The 25,999-nt window shown below is 42.8% G+C and overlaps 1 protein-coding gene across 3 annotated transcripts in view; it reads left to right on the forward strand.

Moving 5' to 3' along the window:
- Positions 1-1,390: 1,390 nt before the first annotated feature.
- Positions 1,391-25,999, forward strand: part of FOXP1 (forkhead box P1) — a 342,200-nt gene continuing 317,591 nt past the window's right edge. For 2 of the 3 annotated variants that reach the window (XM_010570610.1, XM_010570626.1), the window contains exon 1: positions 1,397-1,518. The gene's annotated coding sequence lies outside the window, so the exon portion shown is untranslated. Of the gene's footprint in view, positions 1,519-25,999 lie in introns of all 3 variants that reach the window. The other variant, XM_010570618.1, reaches the window with a different exon arrangement.

A 25,999-nucleotide genomic window follows, 5' to 3' on the forward strand; every position in this document is an offset into this window, starting at 1 on the left:
CATGTTTAGCATAAATACTGTTTAAAACCCCCTTTTGGATCTATTTTTATTGTGTTGCACAGTTTTATAATAGGGTCGCATAATCCCTATATTTAGATTTCTGAACTCTTGTGATCTTCTTTGAGCCATTGCATTGCATTCAGCAAAGAATGGGAGAAAGCCCCAGGGCCAGAGAAGTACCTGGTTTTTGTCTTACAAAATTTCATGCAGTTGTTGCTAAGACAGAAGCTTCCAGATGTTCCTCAGGAAGGCTGCTGTGGGCTGCCAAAATAATTAACTCCACGAGGTTAATTTGGAGATGGCCGTTCTTGCCACTGCCAAAGCACTGGTAGATGTGGAAAGGTTGGGAACAGCCACTGCCTTGGGGATGCTGTGGAGGGAGAGGATTGGGGAATGAAGAGGTCAGAAGCACTACACGTGATTTTTGCTTTTGTATCTTTTTCCTACCCCAGTCCCTCAGGATATTTTCATCTGCTGCAAAGTTTGTTTTCTCTTCTGGGCTTTATTGCTGCAGGTCCTCCCTGGTGTTGGTGCATCTGTTAGGGCAGCGGGTGCCCTTCCCCAATTTGGGCAGGCACCGGAGCTGCTGTTTAAATCCCGTGTGGTTTCATGGGTGCGATGCAGAACAGCCCCGGGAACACCTCTGGTCGTATTTCTGAATATGAGCTTTTACTCAGTGTGGATAGTTTGTCAGTGAAGAAATTAGACATCTTATTTTAGAATACCCTTATTAGTAAAATGGATGTTTCATTTGTACAGCGAGCAGCTTCCTCTGAGCTAAGCTTAAACTCAATCTGTGTTACTAATAGCTGGGGAAAAAACCGTACTAATTGGTATTTCTTAACTGATGTTTGCAAATTTTGCCTTTTCACCCTGAACATCAAATAGTTTTTATATGTGTTTTTCCTTATCTCAGAGGAGAGATTATTGCTAACAAGAGATTCCACATTTTGTTAAGGTTTGATCAGGATGCAGTGAGTGAAGGCAGAGAGTAAATATTTCAGAAATTCAGAGGCTGCTATATTTTGATAATGCAAAGTAGGTTAAAGTATCTGGATTTTGTGCACAGTGCAGTGTTTTTGAGCAGAATATGGATTCGGATGGTGACACATTTTGGTATTTAGAAGGAACATAAGCTTGCCTGTCGGAGGAGCATGTTGCAAATGTGAAATAAGTGTGTCTTTAAAAACCTTTCTTAATATTGTAAGTTTCAGTTTTATTTAAAGCCAAATAAAGTCTGCTGTGTGGTAATGTTTGATACATAGAAATACTCCTGTAACGCTCCCCCCACCTCCAGCATTTATAACCACCTTTTATTTTCAAAGGAAAACAGTAGGCTTTGATACGATTCTAACTGAGTGAAGTTTTAAAACATGTTTTTGTCTTTCAGTCTCCTGAGAACATTTTTTCTGAGTGACTCCGTCTTCCAGACACATTTGCCATGATAAGGGTTTCGATCCTTTCCCATATTTGCCCTGAGTCATGAGTGGATATGTGTGATGCCTGCAAGTAAAACTGGTGAGTCGTCAAACCTGAGTTTGCAGTAACCCTCACTTATTCTTTCTTACAATCTCTCTTTCTCTCACCCTTTTCTCCCCTTTTTAATATGGTGGGGTTTTTCTTTTATGTATTGTCTGTGCTTAAAAGCAAGTCACCACTTCAAAAAAACCCAAAACAACGAAAAAACCTTCATTGTAATGAAGTAGCAGTGATACCAAATATTATCAATACAGAAGAAATATTCCCTTCCTTCCTTTCTTCTCTCCATCCCCTCAAATCCTATGAGCTATGAGGTCTTTGACGGTGAAACTGGAGTTCAGTGATGCAGGCGAAGCTACTGCCCGAAACTGAAGTCTTGCAGATAGGCAAGGTCTAAACATGCTTATGTGGGCAATTCGTGTCATGATTAAATATGAATACGGAGAGGTCTGCTCTCCATCATCTGTCACATGATGGACTCTCAAAGGAACCATTGCCAACAAATAATTAGCTCCACCGTTTGCTGCACTTGCATCCCAGTGACAAAATGGTGTCACTGGTACACAGGAGAGCTATCTCGTCGCATGCGCTTGCCCCATTCAGCATGGCATTGGTGCTGCCATGCCCAGCCTGGAGGAACACAGGGACAAAGCCTTTAATAGCCAATTTTGGCCAGGGTGAGCTTGGTCAAACTTGAGAGGGTGCTGTGGGGCGACCTCATCTCTGTCAGTTGGCAGTTGCCATCTCCCCATGGTGTTAGCCAGCCAAGAAGCCTGTTGGTCCCTTCTGTGCCAAACGAGTGGCGGTTGTGACTTTCCCAGCTGTCCCTGTCACCCAGCAGCCTGGCATGGGGAGCCTTCCCGTGCCTTCTCCTCTTACGTGCCTGCTCCTCATTGCCTCTCTTACTAACTGGGGTGAGAGGAGGGGCAATATTTCTTCATTAATCAGAAGACTGAGGTTGGGAAAACAGGAATCATGTGATTTTACAGGAAAACTGGAAGGTCTATGTAAGAAATCTTTCAAAAGTAGGAAGTCTGCATAATTAAATTGTGTAGCAAATGGGAGCACAAATTGTTTTTTAAAATAAATTCAGGTTTCTGTTATATATTTAATATCCCTCTGTGTGTTAGAAAGTGCGTTTCAATTCAAAGATTACAAAACCCGAGAAATTCACACATCAGTGAATTGTGATTTTTTTTTTTTCTTTTTAAAGTTTCCATTTTTTCTTTTTTTTTCCAGAGGTAGCATAATTACCATGTCATTTAGCAAAGATTATAATAGCTGTTCAGTTTTTACCGACTGGTGTAGTAAACAGTTGAATAAACCCATATGGCAGCTCAAAGTGTGCATGCGGGAGAGAGATTCTTACCATTTCCTTCATGTCTGAATTACCAAGCTCACTGATACGACTGAGATCCCCAAACAGGGACCAATTCCAGACTTCTCCAGTGATGCAAAAATTCTCACCACTCTGCCACATATGAATCAATTGATTTTTAATCATGGTGGTTAGCTAATTAATTATTTCTTTGTGCCAATGAAGTATGCGTGGAAAACTTGGGGTTATATGCAAGGTACATGCCTCTATTTAAAGCAGTCTGCGCATTTGCTTAATACATCTTTAATAAATGTAAATAATGCCTGGGGTCCGAATCTTGCTATCCAAGTCACTATTAAAGATTGAGGCCCTTCTGAGGCTGGCATAGGTTAAATGTGGCATTGCCAGGTATTGCGATAGCCCCGTGGCACTGCCTGTAGCGAGACTTTGTGTCTGGTCTCGGCGGTGGCAAATGGAAGGACTGGGGTGTTTTGAAGCATCCTCTTGAAATACCATGTTGAGTAACGGAGGTATGGAGCTGGGGCCAACCGGCATCTGGAGTAAGGACAAAGTGAGTAGCGTGCCCTCTGGATAGCTTCAGTATTAAAAAATAAAAGCAACGAGAAGGATTGTTAACTCTCTCGAGATGCTGGCTTGAACAAAGAAAAAGACTCGTGCTGTTCCTCCTAAAATTCACTTACTTCCAGTTATCTTAAAATTTTCATGTCACATAATAGCTTTAAAATACCTTCTGAATGCATTAGACTCTCTAGGTGCTTAGAAAATATTGCAAAATAATAATAGAAAATGACCATGCATTGAGCAGTCCCACTGGAAAGGAGCAGTTGGCCAAAACTGGTGCTTGTGTTCATCTTAACCCTGATGTATGACCAGCCCTCCACCATAATTCTATCAAGAGATGGTAAGTTGCCTAGCAATGTGCTGACTGCAGAGGGTACGTGTTGAGCTAATTCAGTTTTTGTTCTCGTTTGCCTTGAGAGTTCAGCTTAAAGGAGTGATCCTTTCTTCGGCTGCAGCAAGAGCCACTTCTCGGCGGTCTCTCTTGTTCCCCACTCGAGTGTCCCTGGTGATGTCAGGAATTCATTCACTGCCGTACGCATTTTAGAAGTTTCCAGCTTATTGAGTAACCAAATGTGGTTTCTGCTGATTGTGTTGACTGAATACGTAGGGCCTTTCGAAGAGGCAAGGGTTTTATTTAAAGCAGAGCGTTTAGTTGTATACCATTTTATGGCAGGCAAAGGTCATCTAGGGTAAGCAGCCAGAACAGTGAATTGCCTCATTGCAGCACCTAGGAAAATGAGACAGAAAGATACGGTAAAAGGTTTTAACAAATTGCTCATCGTTATAAATTTTTAAAGTCGAGGAACTGGTGCTGTGTACGTTTTTAAATTGGAGATAACCATGCTTGTACGATAAATTGAGTTAAGAACAGAACAAATCAAAATAATGGGGTGGTACTAAAAACCTGGTCGTGCAGCGAGTTGCCAGCGCAGCATGCTGCCGGCGGGGCTCGGCGCTGCGTATGCCAAGCTAACGCAATGTTAGAAACCTGCTGTGTCCCTGCACAGCCGGAGGTATTTCCACCAGGCTTCGTGGCGTCCTTTTCTTGGAGGGATGCCCCACTCCTGCTGCAGTCCTCTCCTCTGGTGGACAGGCTCCTGGTTCGACAGAGGGCTTTATCTGCCTGTGATGCTTCTTGTGATGGCGAGGGAGCAAAAGCCGAAGGGTTCGTCCGCAGCTGCGGAGCAGGATTGGGTTTCCCCAGGTTGTGCTAACCCAGACGCATGTCGGTGGGATGGGGGGAGTGGGACAGAGCTCCAGGAGCCGAGCCTGGTGTCCCCTGGCAGAGCTGCATGGCGGGAGAAGTGGCAGCAGCCTGGAGATGGCAGTTTGGTCCTCGCAGGATCTCCCTTACTCCTTGAAGCATCAGTGGCTCCAGAAAGACTTTGTTTTTCTGAAACTTTACTGTTGTGGAACTTTTCTCTGTGGCAGGGGGGAGGAGAGAAGAAGTAATTTTAACAATTTAATATACTACATAATATGTTTTATAAGCTGGTGTGAATGCTCCTAAGTATTTTGGTCTTTTTTCATAACACAATGAACCTAATATTGGTAAAAATACAGATCTTAGCTGCCACCATAAAGAGAGGCTAGATTTAATAAACAGTTATGAATGTTGGCAGCTGCCTATCAGATTGTATAACATCGGCTATAGCACATGAAGACAGTGTCAACTTACATTTTATCTCAGAAGTATTTTCAAAGCATTTATTTTGCTTTCTCTTGAGTCCTTAACCTAATTCAAGTTATATAATTGGCGGAATATTTTTCCACACCGCTAATTGGCTGGGTGCCAGCGTGGAAACCATTGTCTGACTTGATGATGATCAGGAATTAACATGACATTTGCGTGGTGGTAATGGAATACATTAGTAATGTAATTCATGACTGTAAGAAAGAGACCATCATCTCCCACCTCTGATCAGCAGGAGGGGCTGGGAGGATGATGAAATGCTCCCAGCAGGCACCTCACAGCAGTGGCTGGCCAATCTCGATGTCAAATTTAGTTTTAAATTCTTCAGACAAAGCTGTAATGCTTACCAATTAATTACTACAAATGTCAATTAAAAATCTACCAAATAATGCAGTAAGATTAAATTTCAATTAAAAAAATTACATTTAACAAGGAAGATACAACATTATTTTAATGAATTCTGCTGAAGGTGACAGTGTATCTAGATATATTTATACCATGTAGGTGGATCTAAATTCATTGGATGATGTTAACCATGTTACTCGGTGTACATATTAGTTTTGAAAATTATTTCCACTTTGGCTATGTCCTGGAGGAGATGGGGCATCAAGGGGCATTTCTCATTATCAGGAGAAAGGGGATTTTCATGCCTTCTAAGTACAAAAATTTTCTTACACCTAAAATGAGGGCTTTATTGTAGACTTCTATCCTGGCCCAATTAGCAGTATTTTTCATTGCTTTATATTTATGGAACCAAATACAGAATTTTTGTTGCAGTAGTAAAACAAGCCCTGACTTTGCTATGACTATAATGATTGCTTGGGACAATTTTTCAAGTAATCTGTTTTATCAAACAAGTAATATCCATTATTCTGATAAACCACTTAATGGGAAGAGATTTTGCTGTGTGAAGGTGGCGAACTGCAAGTCCTGAGCAGAGATTTTATCTGCAAGGCTTCACTCTGGTTTGGTAGAGTTTTTGAATGCGTGATTAAAATCCCTTAGTTGATACTTCAGATGCTTTAAGATATATTTTGAACTAGGAGTGGCACAGCAGAGATGTCATGTGGCATGATGAAGTTCTGAGTTTGCATGGATCACAGGTGTACATACGACAAACTTGTAAAACACCAGCACCTCGTCGGATGCAGAGTGTTAACAGTGCAAAGTGGGTTTTGTAGCTGGACTTTGTATTGCAGTAACTGTGTTTTTATTGAACAGGGCAGTTCTTAACGCTGCTAGAGATGGAGATGCTGGTGCTTTGGGAAGGTGCATGAGAGCCTGTGCTTGCTGGCACAGCGCAGGGGCAGAGCTGGGGTGTGCAAGCAGCTATCCTCCTGGTATTAAAGCATTTGTGAGCCAAGGCCTCTAAATATGATCTGAAGAATACTTTCTCAGCTTCCTTGAATTTTTTTCCATGAGCTTTTATTATGTTTTCACACCATCACGTCTAAAATAGGTAAGAGGGAAGACATAATTGAAGAAACAGATTTTATGTGTCAAGTCAGCACTGAGAAAAGTCCCTCTCAGGGACCACAGGCTCCTTTTCCTTGGCACTGCTGTGTCTGGAGCCATTGAATTTCAGCAAGTTTTAACTTAAAATAAAATACAAAAAAATACAATGCGCACACAGAAAATCAGAAAAGCCAAACATCTACTCATGGCAGGTTAAAGTAATGATATGCTCTTTAGTAGACAGGCTTTGCCGGTCTCTTGGTTGCTGTTGAGGCTTTGCCCATTGGTGGGCGAACGCAATGAGCGTGATCTCTGTCTCACTGCTGCTATTCAGATACCTTTGGGTATTGGTAACAGCTTTGCAGGATCATTCCTGCTTTGTGCTATTATCTGATAAAACTATCATCAGCAGGGGATGGGAGACAGCCTTTTTTTCCATAAGGGCCTCAGGAAATGGATGCTGTAGAAGTGTAAAAGCATTTGAAACATTTTCTCACCAGTCCTCACAGACAGCAAGGTGATGGAGAGAAAGGTAGAGCAAGGCAGACTCATTTCCTCACCAGCAGCCAGAAAGCTTTAAACAAGGAGGCAGGGAGGAAGAGTGGGAGCACGTTAACTTCTTTCTGCCAGGAGATAATGGCGTGAGGAGGTTGTGGGTTTGGGGCACCCACTGGTCAGACAATTAGGTGGGAGCTGGAGCTGCTGCTCTTAAAAACCCATCTTCCCAGGTGCTTTCAGCTCTACACAGGACCAGTCATTTTCTGATTTGAGCTCTGGGATGAAGCCCTTGCTCTGGTTGTTGTTTGAGAAGCGGTGTATGTGGTACGGCAGGAACCGAGCAGCTTCTGCATCCCAAGTTCTGCTGCGTTGGGGTGTCCCATGTGCAGCTTGTGGCCATCCCCAGCACTTGTGGTATCTGGTCTCCTCACTGGGGTGTCCCACATGAAGCTTGTGCCCATCCCGAGCACTCGGGGTGGTGTCTGGTCTCCTCCCGAGTTCTTACAGGTGAAGATTTCTGCCTTCGGTAGGGAAATGCTTTTCTCTTTCTGTAAGCATTGTCCAATCATCTTGAAGGAAGAGTATCTTTGACTTTGGGGGAAATACTTCTATCTCATTGGGTTGCTTTGGTTTTTTTCCTTAGTGTAGGGTTATGTCAGCTATATTACATTGAGGGAACACTGAGCTGGGGGAGGAAGCTTTAATAAGCTGCCCTCATATTGCCAGTTTATTCCCAGCTTTCATCCACTGATTTACATCCCATCTGAAGTAAAAATACCCAGACTTCAGTAGTTTGTTTACCTTTGCTTATATCACTGGGGCGACCTGAGGAGATGTAAAAACTGTTCTCACTGACATTTGCATGAGCCGCGAGGTAGGGTGAGAGGAGACAGACGCTGCGCAAAGTGAAAAGGCAACAGGGTTTATTAAGTCTTTGTCGTACTGTGGTTTATAATATTTAGACAAAAGCAAACATCTCTAAGGAGGGCTTATGAAATGAGAGACTGGAGAAAGCTCTTGGAGCCGATGGCAGATCCCGTCCTCTTCAGGTGGCTGGGGGATGATGGGGTGCTGACCGCGGGGAGGGGGCTGTGGGGGCCCTCGCATGGAGCACGCATACAGTGGGTCCTGAAGAGCTGCTTTGGGAGGAGGACGTGGACTTAAAGCAGTTGCATAGGACAAAGTCATCATATTGTCATTGTGATAATGCTCCTGGGGGAAATAGCCTGAAATACTCTTTGTCTTCGTTAATACGCCTTCCCAGCAGAGCCTTAAGAGATCATTCTCGCTTTCAGATATACAAGGAAACCGAATACAGAGTTGTTTGTTATGAAAATCCCATTTATATACAGCGGCTGTAAAATCCCAGATGCTGAGCGTAGAGGGAGGCTGCTCTGTCATCAGTGAGTCGAGGGGAGAGCTGACTATAAAACCGAGCGGTAACTCCCTCTTGACAGAGGTGTGGTGGTTGTGTCTTCAAACAACTTAGAGTCTGCCATGCCAAGCCTTTATGGATTTTGTTCTCACAAGCAAGGTAATAGATAAGTCTGAGCAAGGAGATATATTTGAAAGGAAGACCTTTGCTCTAGGAAAATATCCATCATTGCTTTTTACAGCATGGTTCAGGACTGTAGTGCGGAGCATGTGAAGCATTTGGGGTCCCTTTGTTGCGAAGCAGGCGCCGCAGGGCTGGGGCTGCTCTTGATGTCTCGCAAGCGTTCAATATCCCCTGGACTCTGGGGCAGCAGGATGTGACCCTCGTAGAAAGACAGACGGCGTTTGGGGGCTTGATGCTTATTGTTTTCAGCAGAGCTCTACTGGAACCAATAAAGTTGCTGCCACCGCTGCTTGGAGCAAAAGTGACTACAGCTGAACAAGAGGCCCAAAATTATCAATTAAGAAAGCCAGCGCCAAGCCCCATTATTATTACTCTTGAAAAAGCATCTTGCTTCCCAGTCTTCTCTTTTCCCACATGGAGTCAATCTTTGGGATATTAATGTTCCGCTGTAATGTTTGTTTAACATTTTTTTTTTTTTTGACAATGCCTTTTTAGGGTCAAAGCCTGAAGTTTTTCTCCATGTGTTTCAGCTAGGCAAAACTCCCAGTGTCCCAACAAGGCCTCTTCCAAAATAAGTGAGGACTAATTCTTCTCAACTTAATTGGGAATTTCATCTGAATAAACAGAGGAAAGGTCCAGGCTTTGTTTTTTTTTAAAATACCATAAAATGGTGTCCTGCTGAACAGCTAAGTCACTGCGGGCAGGCTGGCTCTCGCCCATGAATTTGGTGACCAGAGCTGTCCACAATGGCTCAGTGCTCACCTGATGCCCTGGACCACCATGACCCCGTGGTCTCCTGCCATCCTGCCCAACCTCACCTCATCCCTCGCCTTGCCCGGACCACTGCGAGCACTCGGGCATGGCTCCGCGAGCTGAAGACGGTGTCGTTTTCAGAGATTTGGCCTTAACCTGGAGTTTCCATGTTTTTGTGGGTTTAAGTCAAACCTTAATACTATTTCAGCGTAATGTTTTCGTGGTTTAATGTTCTTACAGTTTTGTACAGTGTTTCTTTTAAATTCTGTCACTGAAGTGTATGAGAGTTGACAAGTGTAAATATGTAGTTAGACAATTTCAAAAGTGTATTATTTACTGATCGACCATAATGGCTCCAAAGGAGCCATTATACTCAATCATATCATGTCACTCTGTGGCACTTATTATGATGGTAATATGGATATGCATATTATTTTTTTTTAAAGCATGAGAAGCATTATTGTGCATGTGTAAAAGCTGTTTTTAATTGTCAGTAATGCTCTGAGGTTTTTTTAATACCACGAATTTAAACCACCTATGGCTACCCACCTGCAAATCTTGGTAGCAAAAATCAATGTCTATAGGAGGATGGAAAAAAGGCATGCTTGATATTTACAGCAATGTGACTGTGCATCTCCTTAATATGGCTCTTATAGCTTTATTAGATCCGAGGGCAACCTAGAACCCTAACCTGAGAGCCTGGCAGGTAAAAGCTTTCCATTTTATCTCTGAAGCTTTCATCTGCTCCTGTAAGCTCTTTCCCTGACTTCCTAATTGTGTTTGCAACATTAGCAAATGGCTGGTCTGAAAATACCATGCAGTGCAAGTCATGTTAATTCAGTGATCTTTTTTTTTAAGGTGTCACAGAAGATGTCTTTTTGTAGCACTGGGGTAGAGAAAGAAGGAGAGAAGGCAGAATGAGAACATTGAACCATGTAAAATAAAAGAAAGAGACAAGCAGAGAGCTGGGAGTGCTAAATATGTTTCAGCCTTTTGGTAGAGCTGGTTTCAGTAGAGAAAAGGTAAGAGAGTATAAGCAGTAGCTTGCTTGCTAGAAAATGTCTTTCGTGGAGAAGATGGGAGGAGAGTGTGAGTTTTAATGACTAGAGTTGAGGAGCTAAGGTGCGAATCTGGCATGGGGTACGGCAAATCGATTGTGGAGCAATAATTAGAGAGAGGAGGAGGAATCAGAAGTGTTTCTTAACTTAGAAACAAGGATGTGACTGGCTGCTGGCTGTTGCTACTCAGAGGCAGGTAAAAAAGAAAGGAATCTGTTGGGCAAAGTCCTCACAGCAGAAGACAAAACCAAGGTGAAATCCAGTTTGTGGTTGTCAAAGAGAGATGTGGAAGAGGAAAACCCAATGTTGACAAAGAACTCTCCACCGTTGGGCAGGGCAGCGGTACATCTGCGGGAGCTGCAGGGCTGGTCCAGGGGCTGAGTCCTCCCTGTGTGTTCAGTGGGAAAGGTTCTCCCTGGCGTGGGGCTTGGAAAGGAGGAAGCAAGAAGGTCATCGCTGTTCGTGTTTTTATTTCGGTTGCAGAGAGTCAAAGCAGATGACTGCTTTGTTCTTTCTGTCTAGACTTAGGACTAGTTCTATTTGTTGCTCTGTTATCAGAGGAGTTATTTACCCTGCTCTGAATGAAATTGGGCTAATTACCGAATTACCATTTTTCTCCCTTACTCTAAAGAACCTTCAGTTGGAAATGCATTTTGCTTTAAATATGGAAGATTAACCATAAGATGCTAAAATGAGCCAATTTTGAGTAGTGCAGGAGTGGAAGGACACATAGATGTAATTTTGCAGATCTTGAACTGATAACAGTCAGATTTCCTTGCAGTGGTTCTTAAATGAATACAAGTAACAAGTTTGGGGTTTTTTAGCCAATTCTGTATTAATTCTAACTTGTCTCTCTTTCTGAAATTGTATTAAAACCATTTGTCCTCTTTTGAAATACTGAACAAGAAACATAAAAGCAAGTAAATACGCTCCTACTGTTTCTGTCCTTGACCTACATAAACAACTGTATATTCAGGCTCAGGATTGAGCCTTGTATTTGTGAAAAGGCTAAGGCAAGTTAATTTTAATTATTTCTTTTGAGATGCTTCCTATTTAGAAAAGTTACCTGTTGAACTCTCATCACACAAAATATGAAATATCGGTGGTATTTCTGCTGGGTTCATTAGTTTAATAGTCCAAATAAATTGTGTAACTGCTCATTTGTGTAAGAGGATGGGATTTATGAAGCTACAGTGCATTTGTACACACACACGCACTAGCACACAACACTTGTTGATGATTCAGAGAAGGAGTAGAGTAATTCAGCTCTTGGACTGCCTCACGTGTGATTGGCTTCCTTTCTGGGGGACTTATTTTAGGGAAAAATCAATGTCAACTGAAAAACATTCCATTCTGAAAAGACAAAAATTCCCCTACTTGTGAAAATGTGTCTTGGCAGCTGATTTAACTTATGATACAAGATTTAACACTTTTCACTAAACATGAATATTTACCATGGCAACAGCTACGTTACGGGCCACATGTTGGAGACTTGCACGTTTCTGCAGAAACTTGTAGCTCGCCACATTTAGCCGAGTCCTTGTTTCCACCGGCAGAAGGAGCCCACTCCTGCAGCTGTTTCGGGCACGGATCTCCCGGCGGGGTCAGTGGCATCCTGTGTGCCTCCAGCAAGGTACAGCTAATTGCTCCGTCAGGCATTTGTTGGTGAGCGGCACCACGGTGCCACGTATAGACAAAACACTTGACGACAGAATAACGCGATAAAAAGCACGTGTTCGCCTCCGATTTGTCTTTCCAGCGGCGGGGTGGGAAGAGCTTCCTAAAAGTCTCACTGCTCCAGACTCTTTTTCTCCCCTCTGCATCCCTCCTCGTCACCCCCCCAGACGCAGGCAGATCAAACCCATTTTGCCACGCGCAGTAATGGGTCTGCCGTATCCTCTGACCGGTCTGCCCTCTGCTGTGCCCCCCTGCTACTGTCTCAACTCCTTGTCACCTTTCATTTGCGGTGTAGTGGCTTTTCAGGCGACGTTAATTGAATCATGCTCATCAGGGACTTAATAAAAGCGTGATGGCCAGGACGGAGCCCTGGCAGATGGCAGCCCCGGTTGACAAGCAGGATGCGTGGCTGGGGCTGTGCCGGTGCACTGGAGGCGATGGGCTGGCTCTTCTGCAGGGGCAGAAAGTTCGAGGCTTTGGAGTTGTGAGAAGAGCAAGCCAACACAAGCAGAGTAAAAGATGGCTTCAGATGATTTAGCTTCCAGTTCAGTGTTTTTTTTTTCCTTGAAACAGAACTAGATAATCATTCAGTAAAACTGTAAATCCTAGCTATGAAGGACTAGGTGTGAAACAATAAGAGGATTTAACTTTATAGGTAATCACAAACATCTGCAGGTACCTTGAGTAGGAGCAGTTTTATTTAATTTTACAAGTTAGGAAGAATATAAATTCTCTTGCTCTAGGACAAAGGTAGCAAAGGGTTGGGCAGAAAGCCCTTTACCCAGAGGTGAAAACCCTCACTTGAAATGTTTCTTGTACCTTTCTCTGAAGTATCTGGTCTTGGCCATCGTTAAGGAAAAGGCCTTGGTCTGGAGGGGCTCAGACCTTTCCTCTGCTGGGCACTAATAGGACCTTTGCCCTTTTCATTTTCATTTAAAATACCCCAACTTAAATGAAACCAGCTACGCAAAGCCGAAGCTAAGCATGCAACCAGGAGCGTAGCCTGTGCCAGGCAGAGTCCTGGTGCAGTGCTGGTTGGGCTGGGGATACTCGTCCCCCTCTGCCAGCGCTGGGCTGTGGTGGCACGGTGCCGGGTGTCCTCTGCCTGGCCGGTGTTGCTGGTACAGTGGTCCCTCCGCGCAGCTGCTGCTCGCGGCTGTAAGGCTGGTTTAAATCTTGGCCCTTACTTGGTGTGAATTTGCCAAGCTGCGCTGATCCAGAACTTAAATAATTTGCTTCTCTTTTTAGCCTTGTGTCTTTTAAAGGTGTTATATTTGTTTCCATTTTGCGTTAAATTAAGATTAAATGGTTCTGCTTTGTAGATTTAATAGTGTACAAATATATCTATTTTTAAATCGTTTTAGCCGATGTATATGTGACTAAGAAAAAAGCAACAGAGTGGGGGCCTCCGATTTTTGTTTTACGTGAATCAAATACCCTATTGGGATTTCAATTATAAGTGAATGTTACACTTGTTTGTTACTAAGGTGACTACAGTGTCAAGGTTATGTGGATGTTGTAGTATTATAAATGCAAAGATAATGCAAAAAAGAAAAATAGTTGTGTTGGCTAAAATCATCCTATTCCTATAGCATAAAGTTGCACACTGTCCTACATTTCAATTCTCGTTCTATTAAATTACCTGTTTAATAATTTGAATCCAGTGTTATTTTTATATTATATTGCAAATGTGTGACTGTGAGGTTATTTTTAAGATATATTTATTAAGGGAATGAATACAATAAGACAAGTCATTGCAGCCCACATACAGTTCCTTGACTTCTCATTTTATGATGTTTCAATTGCATATGATTACCGAATGTAAGTTTCAACTTTTATGGGGGTTCATTAGAGATGCAGCTGTGTAGAGAGAAATTCAATAGAATTTGATATTTTTTTTTTAAGCTCTAAAAGTGTAGTGAGATGGAGCAACTTGATGGAGCATAATTTCAAGCTTCCTACTTTGAGCTTGGATGCACAGTTGTGGGGTCTTCAAGGGCTTAGCTGGGCTGCAGTGGAAATTCGCTGATGAGGGGGAGAGGAAGGGTACTGACATGAGGTCTGTGTGTTCAGGAGACCGGAGCATCTCAAATCAAAGGCATTTGCCTTTTTTTCTGGGTAGGACACAGAGAAGAGGTGGTGTCCTCGGTCAGGGTCAGGACTAGAATGAAATGCTTTTTGCTCCTGTGTGAATCAACGTTCTGGTGGAGAAATACGGTTTCAGTGAATCTGTGGTGTTCTCTTCTAATAGAGAATCTAAGTAAAGTGAACTCCCCAAAAGCCAATATTGAAAGCAATCTTAGTGAGCAAGTGCTGAGAAAACACATTTTGGGGCACATTTAAAGGAGTAGATGTAGTAAATGAGTAAATCTACCCTGCGGTTAAATGCTGCAGTGCTTTGTGTGAATACTAAACAGCAGCATGTCCCATCAAGTATAGTTTAGTTGCATAATTTATTAGCATAATCTGTTTGGTTTTAATGTATAGGAATGTAAACAACTATAACCAAATGATCATATCTTTTAGTAGGAGGAACCCCATATTCAAAACTAATTGTGACATTAGCTGTTTGGAGAAAAATTGTTTCACGACATAGACTATTTCTTTCCAAACATCATCTTCTCATAAGGTTGCAAACCAAAATCCAAAGCCAAGATGTCCTTCTCCAGGCATAAGAAGGGGAAACATTTTTGTCCTCAAATTTTACTCAGTGATTCTCAGCCTTTGATGGGCTGGTGCTTTGCTCTGCAGTCCTTTATGCTATCCCAACTGGCTCAGTCCAGGGCAAGCATCTCACCTCCATTTCTGTTGCAGGAGTCTCTCCAATAGCTCCAGCAGCATGTGGATATCATCTCAGCATCATCTTTTTCACTTTGTTTTCCTTCCTTGTGGGAAGGGGGAAGATTGAATGGTAACTCCTGGGGTGTGAACTTGCCAGGATGAAACCCACTGAATGAGAACGGAAGCAGAAGAAGTGGGTGGGGGAGAGTATATTTCTGCTTTTGGTTTTAATTGGCAGCTTTTTGTTTGGGTTGAGATCTTTGAACCCTTGGGCAAATGGCTCTGCAAATGCAGGTGTGTGGAGCCCTCCTAGGAGATGGCTTTGCCTGTGTGGTGGCTGCGGTGGTGCGGGGCTCCTTCGCCCACCCCGCTCGCTGCCACCGGTGTCGGACGAGACATTTGGCGTGTGCATGGGAGGAAGGATCGCATGTGAGCTGAATGCAAGACTTTAAAAATCTCTCGTGATTAAAGCTACTGCTGTGCCTGGTGTCCTTGCTTACTTCAAGTATTTACTGCTGATGGCTTCTCTGAGTCGGGACAAGGCTTGTGGGGTGGAAAAGCTGGATTTACCTTGCCTCAGACTGAACTGCCAGCTTATTGGGAGTTGGGTCCTCGCCCGTGGGAAGTGGAGAGGAGGGAAGGGCGGTGGCACTGCATCCGAGTGGAGCGCGGCTGGGTTGGTTTCATTCTGCCCTTAGAACATCATCCCCAGAAAAATGGTATTCCTGGGCTGTACCACCTCCCACAACAAGGAAGAAGAGATGAAAAGCAATGAAGCACACAATTACATAATGAAAAACAATAAAATGCATCTTCCAATATGTACTACTAGTGACCATATGACTTTATTATAAAAACTAAATGTGATTACATTTCCAGGTATTGTGCTGTGTGATAAACTCTGGGAAAAAGTGAAGAACAACTTAGAAGGAGAAGACTTCTTGTTTAATATAAACCTCAGACTTTGAAGTGACACATAGCAGGGAATAAATGTCCATCATCTATCAAATGAGGTTTGAATGGTTTAGGTCACACTAGACAAACACTTCTCACCCTAAACCCTTCTTTTCATCTTCATTCATCAACAACACCTTAAGCTTGTGCCCCTCTTTTTCTTTTCCACTCTCTCAAAAAATAATAATCTACTTGATGCCTACAAATCACTTCTGGCTGGCATTTGTTAGGCGAGTTATGAGCTATGGCTGCTGCTTCTCCCATTGGTACTGCCTCCTGTGCAGGGAGAGAAGGGGGTTGGAAGTTTGTGAAGAGGCTGAGGAGGGAGAAGTGCCACAGAAATAGTGGCTGTAGACCTGGGAGGTGGTGAGCAGAAAGGTGAGAGAGGTAAGAGGAAGATATAACTGGCAACGAGGATTCCTGTATGGCAGATCCCTTTCTTGAACTGTGCTGTGCAGTTTGTGTAGTTTGTGACTCGTTTCTCGCAGTGGTTTGTTGCTTGCGGGGTGTAGGGTTGTGCGAGGCAGTGCACCCCAAACCCGGCAGAAGAGAATGAACACATCCTCTGAGAGTGTTGTGGCTGTATGTGTAAATCCCAACAGCCAGGTTTAGAGCTTTAAAACAGAAAGGCCAAACCTCCATGGCCAGGCTGGAGAGGTTTTTTTCTCTTCTGCAGATCCTTCAAGGTGATTGAGGCTGCTGTGGTGGGTGCTCAGACCCAGAAGCTCATCTTTAATTTGGTTTCTTAGTCTGCAGGCTAACCTACATCATCGTGCCTTGTAATTTCTTCCTGCGCCTCCTCTGAGGTCCTCGGCTGTGCCATGCATGAGCCGTTCAATCCCCATTTCCTGGTAGGAAACTACCCCTCTTACACTAATCCTTGTCCAATAACTCCTAATTTTTATTCTTATCCTTTTCCAATTTATGGGACTCCTCTCGGATTAACTTCCCTATGGTACAGTTTTTCCCCTTGCATTGCTTGCTTGTTGATTCCTTGCCGGTTCTCCTTTTTTCTTTCAAAGACACTTTTCTGGCTCCATCCCCAACTGCCTGGAAGTGATTTGTTCAGCAGCACAGTCCCCTGGTTTTCAAAGGCCACAGACTATCTTCCCCCATTTTCTGCCTTCCTTCCTTCTTTCTGTCATTCTGGGAGACAGTCTGACAGACATGGCTTGTTTGAAACTACCAATTAATGTTAATTTGTGTGACTGCAATGGGCATGGGTAGCAGCAAAGATCTGTTTGAAGGTAGAATTTTGTGTGAGTGGAAATTTCTGTAGATCTGGCAAAGAGAACTTGTTGGGAGGGCACAGACAGGCTAGGGGAGAGAAGTCATCATTTTAATTGCAATATAAAAATTCATTTTTCCCCACCTCCATTGTAAACATTGCTTCGTCTTGTTCTAATGTGGGGTTTGTAGGATGCCGGCATCCATGGCGATGTGGTCCAGCATTGGGGAGTGCAGGGGGTCTGTCACCCACCCAGCCCGTCGCTGGCATTTTGGAGTCGCTGTCCCATGCTCAGTACCCCCTCGAGGTATTTTCAAGGGAGCTTTGGCTATAATTACCCTTTGAAATTTGGCACAGTGATGTAAAATCGTGAGGGTACGGTTGGCGGTGGGGTGGGGTCTCCGCACCTTGCTGTGCAGTGGGGAGATCCGGCTGGGCAGGAGGGGGCTGGCAAACCTGCAGCCTCATTAACGGGGGAAGGAGGATTCACCCGTTTGTGGGAACTGGTCACACATCATGGAGTATCACGAGGTAAGCCAATTTCCTACCCCAATACCTCCCTCTTTTCCACTTCTCTCCTTCACAGTTTGAAAACCATAAATCACTTATTTGAAATGTATTTAAGGAGAAGAATATTTTCCCCTGCATTCCCACTTAATGCTTTGTAGCGAGTACAGTTGGGATCATTCATGTGCTAAAGCAAGAGAAATATTCGTCTTTGATACTGTGTCTTCATTTTAGGCAGTTTCCTCTTTTACTCAGTTCTTAGATGATAATTCTGAGTCCTTAGATGCTGCTCATTCTGCCACAAAAAGAAAATGCAAACCAGGATATTTTAATATTATTAATAATGAATGTTTACATAATTAGCTCAATTACTTTGTTCACTTTGACATTTTGTCATTGTGGACCTGTCTTCCTCTCTCTTTTAAAGTATGTTAGTAGTGATGGGAAGCGCAGGGGTGGTGCTGCGATCCTGGTCGTGCCAAGCATTTCCCTGTAAGGATGAGGGCTTCTCCCCACCTTGCAGCACCTGCCGCCTTGGGCAGACTTACCAACGTGTGTCCTTGCCCTGTAGTCTTAGGGACGCTTTTTTGAACCTCAGTAAAGTACAAGTCTTCAAGAACTTTTACCCTAGAAATACATATTTTACATGTAAAATGAAGAACATGCTTTTTCCATGTGGCCCTTAAGGTCTGTATGAGATTGGGTCATTCAGTGGTCTAGAAATTTTCCTTTGTGAATCAACACTATGTCGTAAGGGCGAGTTATTCATCCAACCTGTAATTGCTGTTGTCTGACGTAGTTATTTTACAGATTTTGGATGTATGTAGTTAGGAAAAATGCTGTTTTGCAAAGATATTTTTGGGCTAAAAAAGAAAAAGAGAGTGTGGAGGTTCTGGTGGTATTAGAAGAAAACTAGGAGGGTTTTGTTGGTGGTGGTTTCTCTCAAAAGAAGAAGCAAGGATAACTGTGTTAAACAGCAGGGTGCCACTGAGTGATGGAGAAGCTGAAGGAATGGCTTGTTTTCCTGTTATGTCACTGCTTTGGCTTTCTCATTCTTGTTCCTGTGTTTCTTCAGAAGAGCCCTGCAGCCTGCAGATAACAGAAATTAAATTAGTATTGATATAACATTAGACACTCCTATTAATATTGACAGTCTGTCGATACTGTTGTGCTACTTTTGTAATACGGGATGTTAACGGATAATACTTTAAATAAAAACGCACTAATCTTATAATCACTGAACATGTAGTGGGGTCTCGACTCGGCTCACTCCTCCTCCGAGCTCCCCCATCCTCGTGTGTCAGCCGTGCCTGCCTGCCTGCAGCTCCCCTTGAAGCCTGCAAGGGTTAGGCACGTCGCTCCCTCCGGGCTCGAGCCTGCGGACGGGGAGGTGCAGTGGGACAGAGATGATGGCTGTAAGTGGCAAGGCAGGAGGAGTGATGGGAATCTCCCCGTGGCTGGGGTGGTGGTGGGGCCGATCCGGTGCACCGAGCTCTGGGACGCCCTTTGGGGCTGGGGGTGGGCACAGACCTGGCTGCGGGGTTGATCCCAAAACGATGGCGTTTTAGCCCCGTGGTTGCTCGTGGTGTTTGATGGGGTGCTGCTCGCCCTCGTTGCGCGTGTCCGCAAAGTTTGGCGCAGGAAGAGGCGCAAGGGTGACTTCGAGTTCTGGCGCGAGGCAGCGAGCCACCAAATCCCTGTTGGACCGTGCTGGCTGAGCGTGCACAGGGCGAGAACACGCGAGGTCAGAGTGGTGCCCTTAATCTGGGGCGCTCGTCTTGATACTTAGCATGTGTTAGCAGCTCCACATTTCTTAAGAACTTTTTTTCCTTTTAATTCTATCATGAAAATCACCATGTTCATCAGAGCTAAAGTTATTTGTTAAATGGTGTAAAAAATATGCATTAAACAATAATGATGACTTTGGTAAACACAGATGTCTTTGTATTATGCAGTGGGTTTTGTACGCGAATTTGTACATGTCTGTGAAACAGAATTTGCCATCTACCTTGAAAAATGGGAAACACAATACATGTTAATTGCTTCTCCCTTAGCCCACCGCTCCACCTGCTGTGCTGCTGCAATCTGTTGATGTAGTGCTGAAATCGGCAGTGCACAAGGACGGGCTCGGCAGCGAGCAGGTTGGCACTTGCAGATGTGTGCCCGTTGTAGGAGGTAGCAGGCAACAGTCTTAACTTCTGCCTCTTTGTTTTCTCACTAGGAGGATATTTTTAAAAGGGGGAGGGAAAAACCTTTATCTTGCTGAAAACCATCTAGCGATGATCAGTTATTCACCGCATTATTAATGCTTATTTGGATGTTGCTTGGACTGCTGGATTAAACAGCTTTCCTGTTATGTATTGAATAAAATGAAATACATGTCACAACAGCAGTGCTATGATGCTGACAACCGTCCTTGGCTGTGCATCTCATTAGAAAGATATACATTTTTCTTTGTTGTGTATCTGTGAATGACAGAAGTTGACAAACATCTTTTAAGAAGTTGCTGTTGGGAGAAAGTTGCATTTATGGTACAGAAACCAAGAAGAAACTGCTTGTTACGAAGGTAAATAATTATTTCCCACACTTGCGTTTTATAAATTGCCTGCCATAGTAATTACTTTTTAGTTTATTACTGCATGTATGTTGAAGGAGGTCCTCCTCTGGGTCACTTACTCTTAGAAAGAAATCCTGGAGGGTTCAAAGTTCAATTTGTATTGAAACTTGCACTTAAAACAGGATTAAAATCCTTGTACTTCACAGTTTTGAAGACTGAATTTTACCACATTAACTCCCAGGGGACAGTTGAATTTTTCTGTAATCATTTTGGGGGGGTAAAGTGTTACTACCTGTGACACAGGAAAGATACTCGGGAGAAATACCAGGTAGGGGCTTGGCTTGCTGTCAGCTGAACAGCGATGCTGTACTTTAAAACACCCATTTTCCAGATGCACGATATGTTGCATAATTTATATCTGCCTGCATTTCTGCAGGTTGCTGGTATTAGCCCAATTTAGTGCTTGCCTGACTTCAGAGCAGGAGTGATGACTCTGCTTGTGGTAACGGTGTGTGTGTGCTTAAGGGTCTTTGGACCATTACTGGGAGAACTGAGGAGCAATAAGAAGTTGGGATGATTTTTTTAAAAGAATACTTCCAAAGTTAAGAATGAAGGTGTTCACCGTCCCGGCTAAAATGGCTTCTGCCTATTCATAATGAATCAGAAAAGATGACATTGCATATTCAGCTACATTTGCATGACTCCCCGGATTTCACAGGTGTTGTATGGGTGCCAAGTCAGTGCCGTGTTGACCCACAGAAACTTGAGAACACAGTTGAGAAACCAGTGGGAAGAGGCAAGTGTGGACTTGCGGGAGGGAGAAGAGGAGGGGAGGAAGCAGGCTGGAATCCCCTTTTCCCACCATCCCTCTGCCTCCAGCATGTGATGGAGCGGTGGTTGCACAGCCCTCTCCTGAAACCGTCTGTACCTGGTGCAATGAAACTTTGCTGTTGCTGGGGTCTCTCGGTGATGCATGAGTTTGTTTTTTTTTTTCTTCTCCGTTTTTTCATCTAGACCCATTCACCTTTCAGCATCCTGAAACAGAGAACACAATCTCTGCAAGAAATCATCATTTGGGGAAAAGTCTGTATTCAAGGAGTTCTCAGTTTACTCTCACCCTTGTGTCTGAAATTGTTTTACTTCTGTTACAAGTAACACCTAAAATTGTCACTTAACCTTGCAGGCACTTTGTTAAGTCCTTATTTTTGATTGCAGCAGCTGGGGTGGAGTTTCCTTTGGGAATTCAAGGAGTAGGAAGTGTTGTTTGTAGTTTTTTGTTGGGTTTTTTGCTGACTGGTGCTAATGTGTAGGTGGGGATGTGCTGCTGTTTTTGTAATACTTTTATTGTTTATGGAATTGTTAGTTAATTGATGGTAACAATGCCTGGAGCCTGGGAGAGGTATTCTTTTATGTTTGCTCAGATCAGAACAAGTAAATAATTTCATAACTTAAAAAGAGATTCAAGATTATTCTCCTTAGTTTATTTACCTTGCAGGTTTGCATCTAATATTTCCATACCTTGTTATCAAGTTTCCCCAAATTAATTAGTGTTACTTCTAACAAAGCAACAGATGAGAAGAATGATTAAATTTTTTTAGGATTAGTAGGATGTAGCTGGAGCCCCCCCAGACAGAGCCGGGAGCTCAGGAGCAGGTGCTGCACCTGAACTTGCTCCCACCTGGTTGGTATGGATGTGGTGAGGTCTCAAGTTGAGTGTGTCCCTTTTTCACTTGCAATAACTTTCATGTGAAATCTAGAAGGCAGTAGGGTATCTGCTGGATGAAAATGTATCTTTGAACTCCTGTTAATTGCTTCATGGTTTACTCAGACTAAAACCTACTTGGTAACTTTGTCTTCCACATTTATCCAATGAAATAAAATTCAAACCAGCCCACAAACTACAGAATGTTTTTTATTTATATGCGGTGTAGTTCCATCTGGTCCACGTTAAAGACCCCAAAAATATATGTGATTAGCTTTATAGTTCACTGCTAAAGGTAGCAAAGCTGGCTTTTAACATTTTTCAAATTTTCAGCTAGCATCTCAAAACATTTGCTGGCATTTCCTGACTATGATTACCAACCAAAGATTTTCCTGGTTGTCTTTTCACTTTTTAAAGTGTGTTGCATAGTTTTCCTGCTTAAAATATCACTGAAGCCTCTGCTATTCCCTTTATAACTCTTATGCAAACTATCCATCTCTGTCAAGACTGGTCAGTCTCAAATCCCAAAGCTCAGTGTTAGGAAACGTCAGATAACATATACTATTAAAGTGGTAAAATTTATGGCTATTGCCAACACTGAGCTCATGCTCAATAAAATGAAATGCCATGCATTAGAAGTAATACGAAAGGTGAGCTGTGCTGCTTCACAACAATTAAGGAGAGAGTTTAATGTATTTGCCAAAAGCCAGCCCAGAAATGCCTGCCGAGTGCACGAGGAAGATGTCGTCAACTCACCCCAGTTTAAATTTCAGGCGTTTGCTAATCAAAGTCCCGTATTCCCTCTAAATGAGTGGTTGAGACCTTGGAGAGGAGAAAAAAAAAGCCTTTTTCTAAGACAGGTTGTCTCCTTTTACAGCTCTTCTGCAACAAATGCATGTTTGTATCTGGAGGTATTCTGCACTGGAAAACAACCCGGTGCTCCCAGGAGGTTTTGGTGCAGCGTCAGCACCACCACAACCCCCCAAAAAGGTCAAGAGCCCCAAATTCGTGCACTTGCAGGGGTTTTCTGCCTGTGCCATATTTACTTTTGGAATATTTGGAGCTGAAGTGGAGAACTGCTGCCGATTTGGCTGCAGCTTGTCCCAAACGGCACTGTGTCACAAGGCTCTGTGGCTGCCCATTTCTGAAACACAATTTTAATAACAAATTTAACAGCTGCAAGTTTTTCTTCTGATGCTTAGTTCTCCTGCGCCCTCTCGTTCAGCAAACCCATTCTGTCAGCTAGCACTAAAGGCCCGGAAATCCGCCCTGTTTTCTGCAAGATATTACCTTAATCTTCTACCTGTTTGCTGCACCTTAATGCTGCTGATGGAGAGAAAGCGTAAACACATAAAATTCACTCTCCATCCCCTCGCATTAGCAGAAAATGCTCCCAGCATCTACCACACAGCATCCAGCTTGTGTAACAGCCTGGGAGAGTATTTTCCGTGTGCAGTTATCCCTGTGCGTAGTAGTAATTTGGGGAATTTTTCCTAAAAGTGCAGTATTTAGACCTCGAGGAGGCTGCCTCTTAACCTCAAGTATGTCCAGCAGTGCGTAGCAAGACGTGCCAAGGATTTTCAGGAGTTGAGCTGAAGGTGTTGTTTGAAGTTAACCATATTTTATTTTCTCAAACCCTTTCTTGGGACTTAATTTATATGGCACTGTGATGGGCACATATAAACATTGTGATCAGGTTACAGTATGAGTGAAATAGGTAGACTCATTTTCTTTTTCTTCTCTCACAATAAAAATGTAAGAAATTTAGTTGCTTACCCCATAAAATGCACATTTCTGTTACAGATTAGTCTTATTTTAATGAGGCCGTTACTTATACAGTAGTACATTAGCAAAGTGTCCTTTGATTTTTATGTAGCAAATGTTTATGACCGATTCAGAGAGGCCTGACCGTTATTCCCCCCAATTCTTACGTTGGGGTATTTGGGTCAAAAAGCTGTCACTACGAGACTGGGACATTTCTGGGTTACACACAGGTGCCAATAATTTGGGGAGCGGGCGCATGCTGGGCCGTCCGGGGACCCCGATAGCTGTGTCTGAGCCGCTCCACAGCAGCGAGGTGGGGGCTGTCCCCGTGCCACTGGTGCAGGGGCCGAATCCTGCACAGAGCCAGGGTGTAAAGAGGTTTATAAGTTGCTGGCACGCTTTTATTGCACCTTCTCTGGAGGAAAGCGGGCGGCAGCGGTGAAGGGAAGCAGAAAGCCCGGCAGCGGGATGAAGACATCCTCTGTCCATCTCTGCCTGTGAAGCTGAACTGAAGCCTTCCTGCACTGCTTAAAATTGTAATTTTGGATAAAAGGCTGTGTAATAACTTGAGAAATGTGTGAGAAGATCTTGTGTTAATACTGTATAAACCTTCTTTAACTTCAGGAAGCTTAAAATCAAATTTGGCAGAGCTTACAAGGGCAGTGAATGTGGAGCCACTTGACTCCGGTAACCAAGAGAATCAGCTGACAAACCTGCAGTATTTTGATTTTTTTTTTGCAACGCTATCTGAATTCATGAAAGTATTTACTTCCTTGTGAACATGTGTAAAAATATATATTTGACTTTGCCTATATGTTAAAAATTTCAATCTCATGTTCTGTGCAAAGATTTTTCTCCTTTCTTTGGGGAAACCGAATGAGGAGAGTATTACAGTGCAATTTAGGTTCTCTGGGTTTCAGGTTTTTAAAAAAAAAAGGTAATAAGGTAGGTTAATTGTGGAACTAGGAGGCTCCACTGACTCATCTTCTGAATAAAGAAATTCAGCTGTGTTGTGACCTCAAGAAAGTGAATTTTTAGAGCAGTTGAAGTTAGAAATCTGGGATAAATTCGGATATTTGAAAGTCATGGTAACAACCATTTGTAAGAGTGTATCATGCTCTATAGTAAGATTGCATAAGGGCACAGGATGAAGCATCTCATTTTTTAATTTTTTTTCCCCTTTTGGCATTCTGTTTGTGACAATTACATGACTCTATTAACTGTGCGTGGAAGAAAGCAGTGTTATGAAATGAGGAGAGATTTCCTTCATCTGTTACTCTGTAGGTAATTTTTGTGCTTTTTCCAGTATTTAAGTACCTCTTAACTGCTTGCTGTCCATCTGTATACCATTCATAGTACTGTAAACTAGTATATGTAGCATGACCTTGTAACTTGCTTTGTTTGTGCATCTGCCAGTACAATATGTTGTCTTTCCTTAAAATGCAAATATGCTCCACGCAGTACAGAGCTCCTTAGTCAATAAATAAATGGAGGTAAAAAACTGTACCTAATACCCATTTAATTTAAATTCATTTTATAAACATAAAGACGCCTTTTAAGAGAAGCTTTAATTCAGACTAGCACCTTGATTTGTGGTTGCCATGGAGAATCAAATCTGTCATTTGACAAGAAAAGTCACCCATTTATGACAGCACTTTATCTTGTCTCTCCAGGGGAAGAAAATGTCAAAAGTGAGAGCAGAAAAAAATAAAGCCTTGAAACACCAGAATTTCTTGATTTCATTTTTATTATTCAGCTATCATATCCTTTCTGATAATAGCAAGTTGGTGAAAATAAATAATGTTCCTACAGTAAAATCAAATATTTCCTATTGGAATGGACAGGGCTCTTTGTGATTGTCAGTGCTGTGAAGTCTGGCAAGAAATAGTGTTATTAGATAAACCCACAGTGCCCAAATCCCATTTTCTTTTCATTACAGTGTCAAAATAATTATACCTGTGTAATTTGGGTAAGAAATTGTAGAATAAGTAAAATGGTCCTTTGGAAGAGATTGCTTTAAGCTTGTGTTCATTATAGGGTGGGGTTTTTACATGCCGAAGAAAAAAAAAGATAAAAAAAATTTGTATAATTTCATTTGAATAAAAATGTCTGGTTGCTCTTTCATGTTCTTTAGAACCAGAGGAGATGGCAAGTGCAGTGTTCTGTTGGGGTTTTTACATCCATACATCTTTTGTAAAAAGAGTTACAAGAGGCAGGAGTTACAACACTTTTTGATTCTCAGGTAAAAATCTCTGAAGAGTTTCAAAGACATTAGATAAAATTGATTATTAACTGAAATTTTTTTTTAAGTGTTTTTTATTTTGTAGGATTAAGAAATGGTAAGAATCGGGTGTTTTCAGGAATATAATTAGCTATTGCAAGTGTTTACGCGTGTACATTTAATCCATATAGACACTAAGTTGCCCCCAGGGGAG

This window comes from Haliaeetus leucocephalus, unplaced genomic scaffold, assembly GCF_000737465.1.
Source record: "Haliaeetus leucocephalus isolate CR32 unplaced genomic scaffold, Haliaeetus_leucocephalus-4.0 Scaffold2, whole genome shotgun sequence".
NCBI lineage: Eukaryota > Metazoa > Chordata > Aves > Accipitriformes > Accipitridae > Haliaeetus > Haliaeetus leucocephalus.